This window comes from Montipora capricornis, chromosome 14 (genome assembly GCF_036669925.1).
Source record: "Montipora capricornis isolate CH-2021 chromosome 14, ASM3666992v2, whole genome shotgun sequence".
NCBI lineage: Eukaryota > Metazoa > Cnidaria > Anthozoa > Scleractinia > Acroporidae > Montipora > Montipora capricornis.
Window position 1 is genome coordinate 17350688 of NC_090896.1, and position 10000 is coordinate 17360687.

The 10000-nt window shown below is 38.1% G+C and overlaps 1 pseudogene; it reads left to right on the top strand.

Moving 5' to 3' along the window:
- LOC138033186 (cytochrome b-245 heavy chain-like) overlaps window positions 1–10000 on the top strand; it is a 42968-nt pseudogene that overhangs the window by 26267 nt on the left and 6701 nt on the right.

A 10000-nucleotide genomic window follows, 5' to 3' on the forward strand; every position in this document is an offset into this window, starting at 1 on the left:
TCTTAAGGTTATATGAACAGAACTATGAAAAGCAAGACGGACACACTTTCACCTATCGCGGTCTGGCCGGTGTGTTTGCACGAGCGCGGCCATATTATGAGGGCCTTGGAAGACCCACATGTCTGACCAAATCTGGGCCCTTAGTATTTTTTGTGGCCGTTGACCTTCTCCCCTAAAAGCAAGAGTAGCAAAGATAAGTAAATTATTTAGACTTCAATATGAATTTGCCTTCATTGCCATTTTCTTGTTACGAAATTTAATTTGTCTGTTGCGTTTTTATTTTTCAGGGGTGTGGTTCGATTTCAGTCAAACTTGGAAGAACATTACCCAGAAATTTGATCAGCAAATGTTACCCTTTGGGGTAAGGAGGGTCCATGTAAAGAGGATCCCCAATTTAAACCATTTGGAATGAATGTAAGTAAAGACATATTATTGCAAGACTTAGTGTACAGATAACGTATTTTTGACTTTCTACTACCTTTATTAGTTTACATAGTTTGAACCCAGGTTACGGCAACGAAGAACGATGAACAGATGTTCGCTGCTTGCCCAAACTCACTGAAACCCGTTTTTTAGCTATTTCTTGTGTGCTAGCTACAGTTCGCGAGATATTATTCAAAGGAAGAAATGAACTAGACGTAGAGGGTGTTCATGTTCTTATGACAAGAGTGACGTATTGTGCCTTGTTACATATTGTATGTTTTGTTCCAAATTTGCTCACCCGGATGTAAGGGCATGTTTCCTTTTGATAGTTGATGTGATATCTTACAAGATTTTATCAACTCAATAAATGTAGATGTAGATGTAGATAATAAATGTTTTGGTTAAACTTCCAGGTGAGCCGTTTTGGGTTGATATGCAGCGTCGTAGTTAGTAGAATGGATCCCTTAAGAATGGGCCATTCTTGAGTTCATGTCTGCCTCCTCTTCAAAGCGAGTCTAAACTGTGCGAAGGTTTTGTGTTGGTAATTAGTTCTAGTCTACATATGAATGAAAACTAGTTTTCATAAGAAAAACTGCTCACCTAGACTCGCTTTGAAGAGTAGGCAGACATGAACTTGGAAATGGTCTATTTTTGCAATAATCAGCATCTTGCCCTGTTTGCACGAGAATGAGGTGCATGTTTGTATGATCAACGCACACGAAGTGTCTACAAACCCTTCTTAACGTAACATCACATATTGCCAGATATACTGGCGATGAACCTCATTAAGTGTCCCCCGAACCTTTTTTAAGTAACCATAGAAGGTTACCCTTACTCAGTGTTCCTGGCTACAACTCTAAGTCTCTTGTCAAAAAAGGAGTTGACGCTTTAAAGGGAGTTAAAGAAAAGTTTCATTTTTTCTTCTCCGATAAGGCACTTGTATCTCATTATGTTGCAATACTTGACCTGAGTGCAGATTATAGGGGGTAATATAATCGAGGATCAACGATGAAAACTATTCACGTTTTCTTAATTTCTTTTAGACTTGGAGATGGGTGGTTGGGCCTGTATTCTTATACATCATTGAAAGATTCATCAGATTCTATCGCTCTTTCCAGGAGGTTAAAATCATGAAGGTGAGATGTGATGGGGGGTGTCAGGAGAGGGAGGTTGCTTTTCACTTTTGGTTGCACTGCCATTTTCATTTTGATAAGAAGTATACGAGTAAGCGCTCCTGTATTTCAAATAGAACTTACTGTGCACGTTGTGCGGGCCTATTGGCACCACGTACTTGCAGTGAATCACTTTTACACGCCCAAGGCCATTATAGGTACTGTGAAATAATTGTGCAATATTCAGAAAGAATGCGCGCAACAACCCTCATACATAACCGATATATGTCTTACGTCTTCTTGCTGTCCAGATCTTGTGAGCAAGCACACCATGAAATCAAACTAACATACTTTGAGTCTAAAGGATATAATTGCGTTTCTAACTTTCTGACTGGTTAATATGACCTAATATGGTCACACGGTTATCGGTCGTTAATTATCGGCTATCTTATCAATTATCGGTTGGTTCAAGGGTCCACGCGTTAAAGTAAAGTAAAGTAAGGTAACCATATTTAACGTCGATAACTCGTAACAGTAATTCAACTTAAGATTTAAATGAGAAAATAATAAAGCAATAATTATTAATCCATTCGCGCTCGTTGGATATGGGACGGGTTATAGCCAACTCGGTGCTACGTGGAATAATTGTTAATTACTCGTATTAAAAGGCTTAATGCAGACTTGTTTTGACAGCTAGTCGACATGGGTGGAAAAGGATTTCTTTTCTGTGTTTTTTTAAGCCTAAGGTTGTGAATCATGCGTCTAAAGTTATTGAGATTCAAATGAGAAAGAAAGGATTCCATCATGAAGCTGGGCAGGTATTGAACCTTGACTCTTCTGGCATATTAATTCGTCTTGAATTTCTCAGTTAAGACATTGTTTAAAGTTTGTTCTTTTTTTTTCTAGTACATATTTCTCAAGTGCCCCAAGCTGTCTCATTTGGAGTGGCATCCATTTACTCTAACATCGGTAAGTTAGCAAGCGAATGAAAAAAAGTGGGGACAATTCTATAATTGGTTAAATCTGTGTTGGTTAGCATATTTCCAAAATCTGAGTTGCTGACAAAACGTTAAATTCGTTAGCCTATCTAATTTTCAGAGTTTTTTTCCTGTCCCTGTTTAACCTACTTGTTTAAGTTGATAATAATCTACGTGAACAGTGAATGTAAATTAGACATAAGATGCAAACAAACGTTGTCTTGGGAGATGGTGATCTTTCCAGTTTTGCTTCTGGAGTATACTGTTAGCCGCACCAAAAGAAGAAGATTTTAGTTGCAATATCGTTTGTTGATTCACAATTTGGGACGCTTGGCTAAGAGTAGCAACAGTTATAGCTAGCATTGATCGAACACAAATGTGGGGCATAACACTCCAACATGTTGGCCAAAACAATATTGAGCAGCGAAATCGGAACCTTTCATTCTTAGTTACTCCTACTTTTTATGGAAATAATAAAGGCGTATCAATCAATTTCAATTTGCATACAGCCGGAAAGGACTGGTAGTTAGATTTTTGTTAGTTAATGATAATCTTCCAAGGTTTCTAGTCACTTTCGTATTTTTGTTTCCAGGCCCCTGAAGATGACTTCTTCTCTGTTCATATTCGCATCGCCGGAGATTGGACAGGTAAGATTAGTAAACAGATTCCATGTTGCTGTGTGTCTGTTCAGTAATAGATCACAGCTGACTTCAAAATGTGTAACAACAAAAAAGTGGCACACGAGGCTATAGCTGAATGCCGTTTTCAGGTAACACAGTGCAGAAAAGAGGTAATTCAGTACAAAAGTAGTAAATAAACCAAGCATTCTGATTGGTCAGTGAGCAAACAAACTCAAATGCGAACCCTGGATGGCTCAAGTTTTTGCGTGATACATGTACACATGCGTTGCTTTTGCTTAACCGTCTCGAGTTTTTTCATGCAATTTGGAAGAAATAAGCACTTGTAACTTTTCTCAGACCACCAATGGCACTCGGCCTACGGGTTCGTGTAATTTTGTTCGTCCTTGAAAAAAATTACTTGTGCTTATTTATTTCAAATTTACATTGGAAATCATGTGATTGCCTATACATAAGAATTTACCATGGCCGCGTCAAGTCAAAGTGAACTCACTCTGTACGTAGAAACTACTTTTTCGATTCGAAATAAGTGAATAGTTTGTCCTTGTGTTAACAGGTGGACTTGCTAAACTTTTTAAAGGAGACGGAAACGAAACAAGAAGTCTTGCTGATTTGCCAAGGTTAGTAAAGATCTCAGAAAATCAGAACAATTAGATCGTAAAAAAAAAAAAACACTGGATGATTATTTTCTGCCAACCATAGCTTCGTTCCTTTTTGTAGCCCTTTATCATCTACATTTTTTTATGGTACCAACGTCCTCTTCCCTCTTGGTTATTCAAAGTATCCACGATTGATTGCCAAATAGTCACTTTCACGGGTTTCAATAACATTTTAAGGTGTCGGCCGGTTTAAAAAGAGAAACCGACTGTTGTCATTGTCAAAATGGATTTTAGTCTTAGGTTTTAAAGAATCTGTCAGTCCTTTCACGGGGACAAATGAGGTCAATAAATTGACCTGCTTGCAAATGAGTGGTTTCATAGCTCGGTTAGTAGAGCATTGCACCGGCATCGCAGAGGTGATAGGTTTCATAATCCCGTTGAAGCCGCCTGAATTTTTCAGGTGTCTATAAGAGACAATTGTTTAGATTGACCAGTTAAGTGCGAGGCTAGGATCACTCCTATTTTTCGTTTAGGACCCGCACTTTAATGTATACATTTCTTTCACTTATAGTTAATTGAGAGTACTGTTTATTCCAGTCAATAGACCTTATTCATAAATGGCGGTCACATTTATAATTCTTTTGTCCACGTGCAAATTAGCCTACTAAGCCTCATTTTAAAGCAAGAATTCTTTTCAATTCACTGTATGGTATGGAGGCTTGGTAGGCTAATTTGCACTTCGACAAAAGAATTATAAATTGACCGCCATTTATGAATAAGGTCTATGCTCTTGACCAATGGTCAAAAGCAGAAATAAAAGCAGACATAAGGTTGTTTTTGTCAACGAAATATTTTGGATTTAGTACGCAATCTTGTGACTTCTGACGGGTAAGGTCTAACTTTTGCTCAAAGCTCTCAAACCTGTTGATAAATTTAATTAGTATATACTAAAACAATGGATAGCGTTGAACGTGCGCGCTGATTGGCTACTCAAACTCCGGATATCCTTTGCAATTCGCGTTGAATCTGCGCCCGAAAATGTTGTAATCTTTGCAGGAATAAATGAGTTAAAATCATCTTTTTGTGCTATATTATGTCACTGTTTTAGTATATACAACTATTCACCTCAGTGTCGGTGGATAGCGTTGGATATTTACCCCACCGCTTCCCGGCTCGGTAAATATCCACCACTAGCACCTCCACTTCGGTGAATAGTTGCTAATTACTTAGCTGTCATAACTTTGTTATATAGTTTTAATTTTGGTAAATTTTGGTTCCATGAACTGACTCACCCCCATTGCCTGACTTTTGTCCTTACTAAAACAAGAGGATTATTCGCGAACGACGGACACTAGCATTTTTTTGCGGGTGAATTAATATATACATTTTTTCTATTAGCTAAAAATCTAGCTTCAAATACTTGTCCAAGGTCATGGAAACACCTCTAAATTCAGCACTATTTATTTCCTCGCCTGGGACACATACTTCCTCACCTCGCCTCCTCTCCCCCAAGGATGCTAATTTTGTCACAGCGATACTCAAGCTCTATTTCTTGAAACAGGATTCCCCTCAGCTAGAGGGAGATTGTAAAACATGCTCTTTTTATCTCAGGTTTTTACCAGAGTTGGGAAAGTCTGAAGGCCGAATACGAAGTCTTTGATTCCATACAAATTCAAAAAGGGTCGTTTAAAAAACATTTTACTTTTCCTTTTGCAGACTTGCTGTTGATGGACCCTTTGGAACTGCAAGCTCAGTGAGTGTTCCTGTTTGTAGACAACAACAACAACAACAACAACAACTTCTATTCGTACTCTTACTACATAAATATTTACAAAGAAAGTAGGAAATTTAATTAAAATTAAATAGAGTGCCTTCTGCCCGGAATAACCATAGTGGTTAGAGGAGCCGGGCGGCCAATCACAAAATAATAATTTCAGTACGTAGATTAAGAGAAGGGTCGGTTATAAAATGACTTGGCTAAAAACGGAAACAAGCAGCACTTACACACAAAAAACCACACCACTCACGCAGCTATGATATTTGAATATTATAATTACAGAAAAGTGAAGATAATTAAAATTAAGATAGCATATCTAGATTATTTTAGGAAAAAGATGGTGCCAAAAAATTGGCATGGCTTGTTATAGATAAATAAAATATATGCACAACTGTAACATCACTAGTAGTTATTAATAATAAGGAAGATTTATTAATAATAAGGCAGATATAATGTTTTTCTTAAATTTAAGAACCTTAGTGCTTTCATCAATAGAATTCTAAATCTTTGGGCCTTTAATCTAATATTATGCACTCTATAATAGACCATTTTACAGTTGTAGCTAAGTTACCTCGCCTAAGAATGGAAGCGAGGCTGCCGGTGACCCTGTTTTGAAACCTCCGTGCTTTTGTAATGTTAATATGGACTAATTGGAATTACAACAACACAATTTACATGATAAAAGCAGTGGGGGCTGTATCAATGCAAGGTCACCGGCAGCCTCGCAGCCATTCATAGGCTAGGTCGCTGAGCAAAAAACTGTAAAATGGCCTATTAGTTCTTATTTTAGGCAAAGAGTAAGAAAGTTTAATGGATAGCCTAGTGTTATAGTTGTGCATATGATTAATCCATGTAAAAAGAGCATCGAAAACAGACGGCAATAACTTGTTATAACACTTATAAATGAAAACTGCAATATAAGAATTGACGAGATCATGAAAGTTTAAGATATTCAGGCGTTTAAAGAGAGGACTAGAATTGTCATGGTATTGAGAGGAAGTCATTATGCATACTACTCTCTTTTGTAAAATATACAAAGATCGAGAGAAAGATGGGTAAGTATTACCCCATGAGATAATACCATAAACAAGGAAAGGGTATTTAAAAGCATACAAAAGATTAATCAAGGTATCTGAGTTTAAATAGTAACGACGTTTTGAGAGAATACCAATGCTGCTTTTTATGTTTTATAAATTTGAGGCAATCAAGACTCCCAGATACCTTATGGAGAATCCATTATGGAGAATCCATGTAGGCTCGGTTACTGGCCAGCATTTCTTTTTCAAAGCTGTCATAAAACGGCCTTACGTTGAAAATAGTGAAGAATTTCTTGGTTGGCAAACGAAATAAGCAAGGCGTAAAAGTAGCCTATACTTTGGCTTTTATATAAACCGATTTCCGGTTCCCTGGTCTCCAACTGATGGCGTATGCGACTTACGTATACAACCGAGAGTTTTTCGAATGAAGATTCGATGGTGTATATTCTTTTCCGAAAAATCCGATTGGCAATTTAAGGTAGTCGTCTAATTAGCCCTTTCCCTTACCTTGTTGCTAGAAACAGATAGGAAATGCTTAGACTAAAAGGAACCTTGGTGTTGGATATCAAAATTGGGCGTGCATTTAATTACCTGTGCAATTCTGGACATGAGATCGTTAGAATCTCATTTTGCGTTTTTACTTTTAAAATACAGCTAGAGCCTTATTATACCGTGAATTATGGTGGACATATCATGTGTTGTTTGATCTGCTCTTTATAGGACGTCTTTAAGTATCCTGTTTGTATGTGCATCGGAGCAGGCATTGGTGTGACACCCTTTGCATCGGTGCTGAAGTCTATTTGGTAAGTCCTTCATACACTACTTAAAATTCGGCTCCTGAAGTGGCAATGCAGTGGATAGATATAACCTTTTAAGTGCCTATTTGTCGAAGCAAACAAATTATGGGCAATAAGTACCGTAAATCCTCTATGAAGCCCTCCGGGGGGCTTAATTTTTTCGAGCATTTTTGAGGGGGGGGTGGGGCTTAATAGAGAGGGGGCTTATTTAACTGAGCGAAACGCATCACCTGCAGCAAAAATACCGTGGTATCAGACAGAGTAGACTTACGTGTTGTACAATTAAAGTCACTGTCAAAAGTATTTAATTCACTTGTGGGAGCCTAAAAGTAACAAGAAAAAAATTCTTATCCTTCAAATATGTGCTTTCGGCCTCATGTTCTTCGGTAATTTTTATGAGAATGGTTACTTGTATTGATTTGTCGTACGCAACTTAACAAACGAAAATGCGGCCGTAGACCAAAAACAATGTGAACTTTCAGCCTGAATAAACCATAACTGATCAGTCCACGTTAATCGTTAATTTTTTTGTGAAGAATAAGTATGGGGGGAGGGGGCTTAATAGAGGATTTACGGTATGGTAAATTATTGAATCATTTCATTGGCTTTTGCAATTTGTCAGCGGATTACAGTAGATGACACGAAAAGTTCCATTAAATGAAATCATTATTGGGCATCGTCCAAATCTACTGACTTGGGGCAGTGTGTTTGCTTACTGGGCCTATTTCTCGTCCCTTTATAAACGCGCCTTTGCACGAAGCAACCCTTGGCTTTAAAATTGTGTGTTGTCTTCATTGCCTATATATTTTCGCATCATTACGATCTGTCTCACTTTACTGTCATATGACGATTTATGATGCGTATAATTTTGAATGAACACAATGCCTGGAAAATGTAATATGTATAGGAAATCGTATAAACTTGCGCGTGCATTTCGTGATTTATAGGCATGAGTGGTGTTTAGAAAGTTCTCAAGAACTTTTTAAGACATCACAAGTGACCATAAATCACGAAATGCATGAGCAGGTTCATACCATTTCTTATTTACTTTATGCTCAACAAAATCACTCCATCGCTTTGTTTCCCTAGCAACTTCCGTATTGCACTGCATAACTTCTTTTGCACTCTATAACCTATTTATGGATTCGTCATTGACCAATCAGGAACGTGATATATTGTTGAGTATATAATAATGAGATATAGCTACTTGAAAACAACTTGGTTATTTTTCAATAGTTTAATGACCTAAGCTCCCTCCAGTCTCCAGTAACTCAGTTGGGCAGCCCTCTGAACTTGTAATCGGAGGATAATGCGTTCCACCCCTTCTTTTGGGAGTCAAGTATGTGCCTTTCGTAGTAGAAAAAGTCGCCATTTCATCACTAATCCACTTTCAAATTCATAAACCAGTCAATGAAAGGATAAAAGATACCGGTCTTAATGGAGTGCGTTTCGTTTTTGTTCTCCAAGATCGATTCTGCAAACCTAAACGCTTTGTTGATGGATGGGTTTCTATCACGTGATGAGACGGCCATGTTGGTGCACAAAACAGTAGCAAATTATGTCTCATGTCTTGCATTATATTAGAGTCAAATTCCCAAAGGACTTTTTTCCTCTATTCACTATTTCCTCAAATCCCATAAAACACCCCTGTTACCGCCCTCCCCCCCCCCCCCCCCAAAAAAAAAAAAAATGCATAGGTATTGTTTTCGATTTCTCTTGGGACATCTTCATGCACCAAGATGGCTGCTGTCACGTCGGTTGAAAACGATCAATAGTGGAAGTGTTTCAGTCGATCTCAATCTGACTCCGAGTGTTTTTCTCCGGGTACTCCGGTTTTCCTCCCGCATCAAAATCGACTCTCAATTACATCCGGCTGCGGGCGGATACCCTCGATAGGGATAATCTCTGGTATTCTTCCCTTTCATTGAGTTAAATGAATAAAGTTGGCATTATTATTATGATTATTATAAGCTAGTTCACAGGCACCCCAATTTAATTTAATGATGTGAAAGAAACAGTTGAAACTGAACATGAGAACCCCAACTGGCAGGAGGAAACCAGTTGGCTATTTACAAAGCGTGGCGTGGTAGTGTTGAATCCGGGACAACCGGAAGCAAATCCAAACCGGAAGTTAAAACGGGATTTGAACCCGGGGCAACCGCATGCAAACCCAACGCTCTAACTACTGGACCTCCCGCCTCCTCAGTCCTCAGTCATTTTGAGTTTCATTCTGTTAGTTACAGTAATAGCATCACGAAGCATCCTCAAATCTCTTGTTTGAAACCTCACAGTTTTTGTTGCTGTTCAAATCTTCAGGTATCAACACAATCAGAATAACGTCAACCCTGTTGTGAAGAAAGTTTACTTCTTTTGGATTTGTTCGGATACCAATGCGTTTGAGTGGTTTACAGATCTCCTACAGTATTTGGAAGACAGGGTAACGAATTCATCTCTCGAATATCGCATTATGATATGCATACTGAGAATTGCAAGTTTCCCATTAGAAAAATTCGTTTGGTAAGCTGCAGCAAACTCCCACCCTTCCAATAGGCTTCTTCAACTCCTCACGGGTTACTCTCCAATTTGCTATTGTAGAAGAAGTGATTTGAAAAACATTTCTATATTAAAAAAACTGCGATA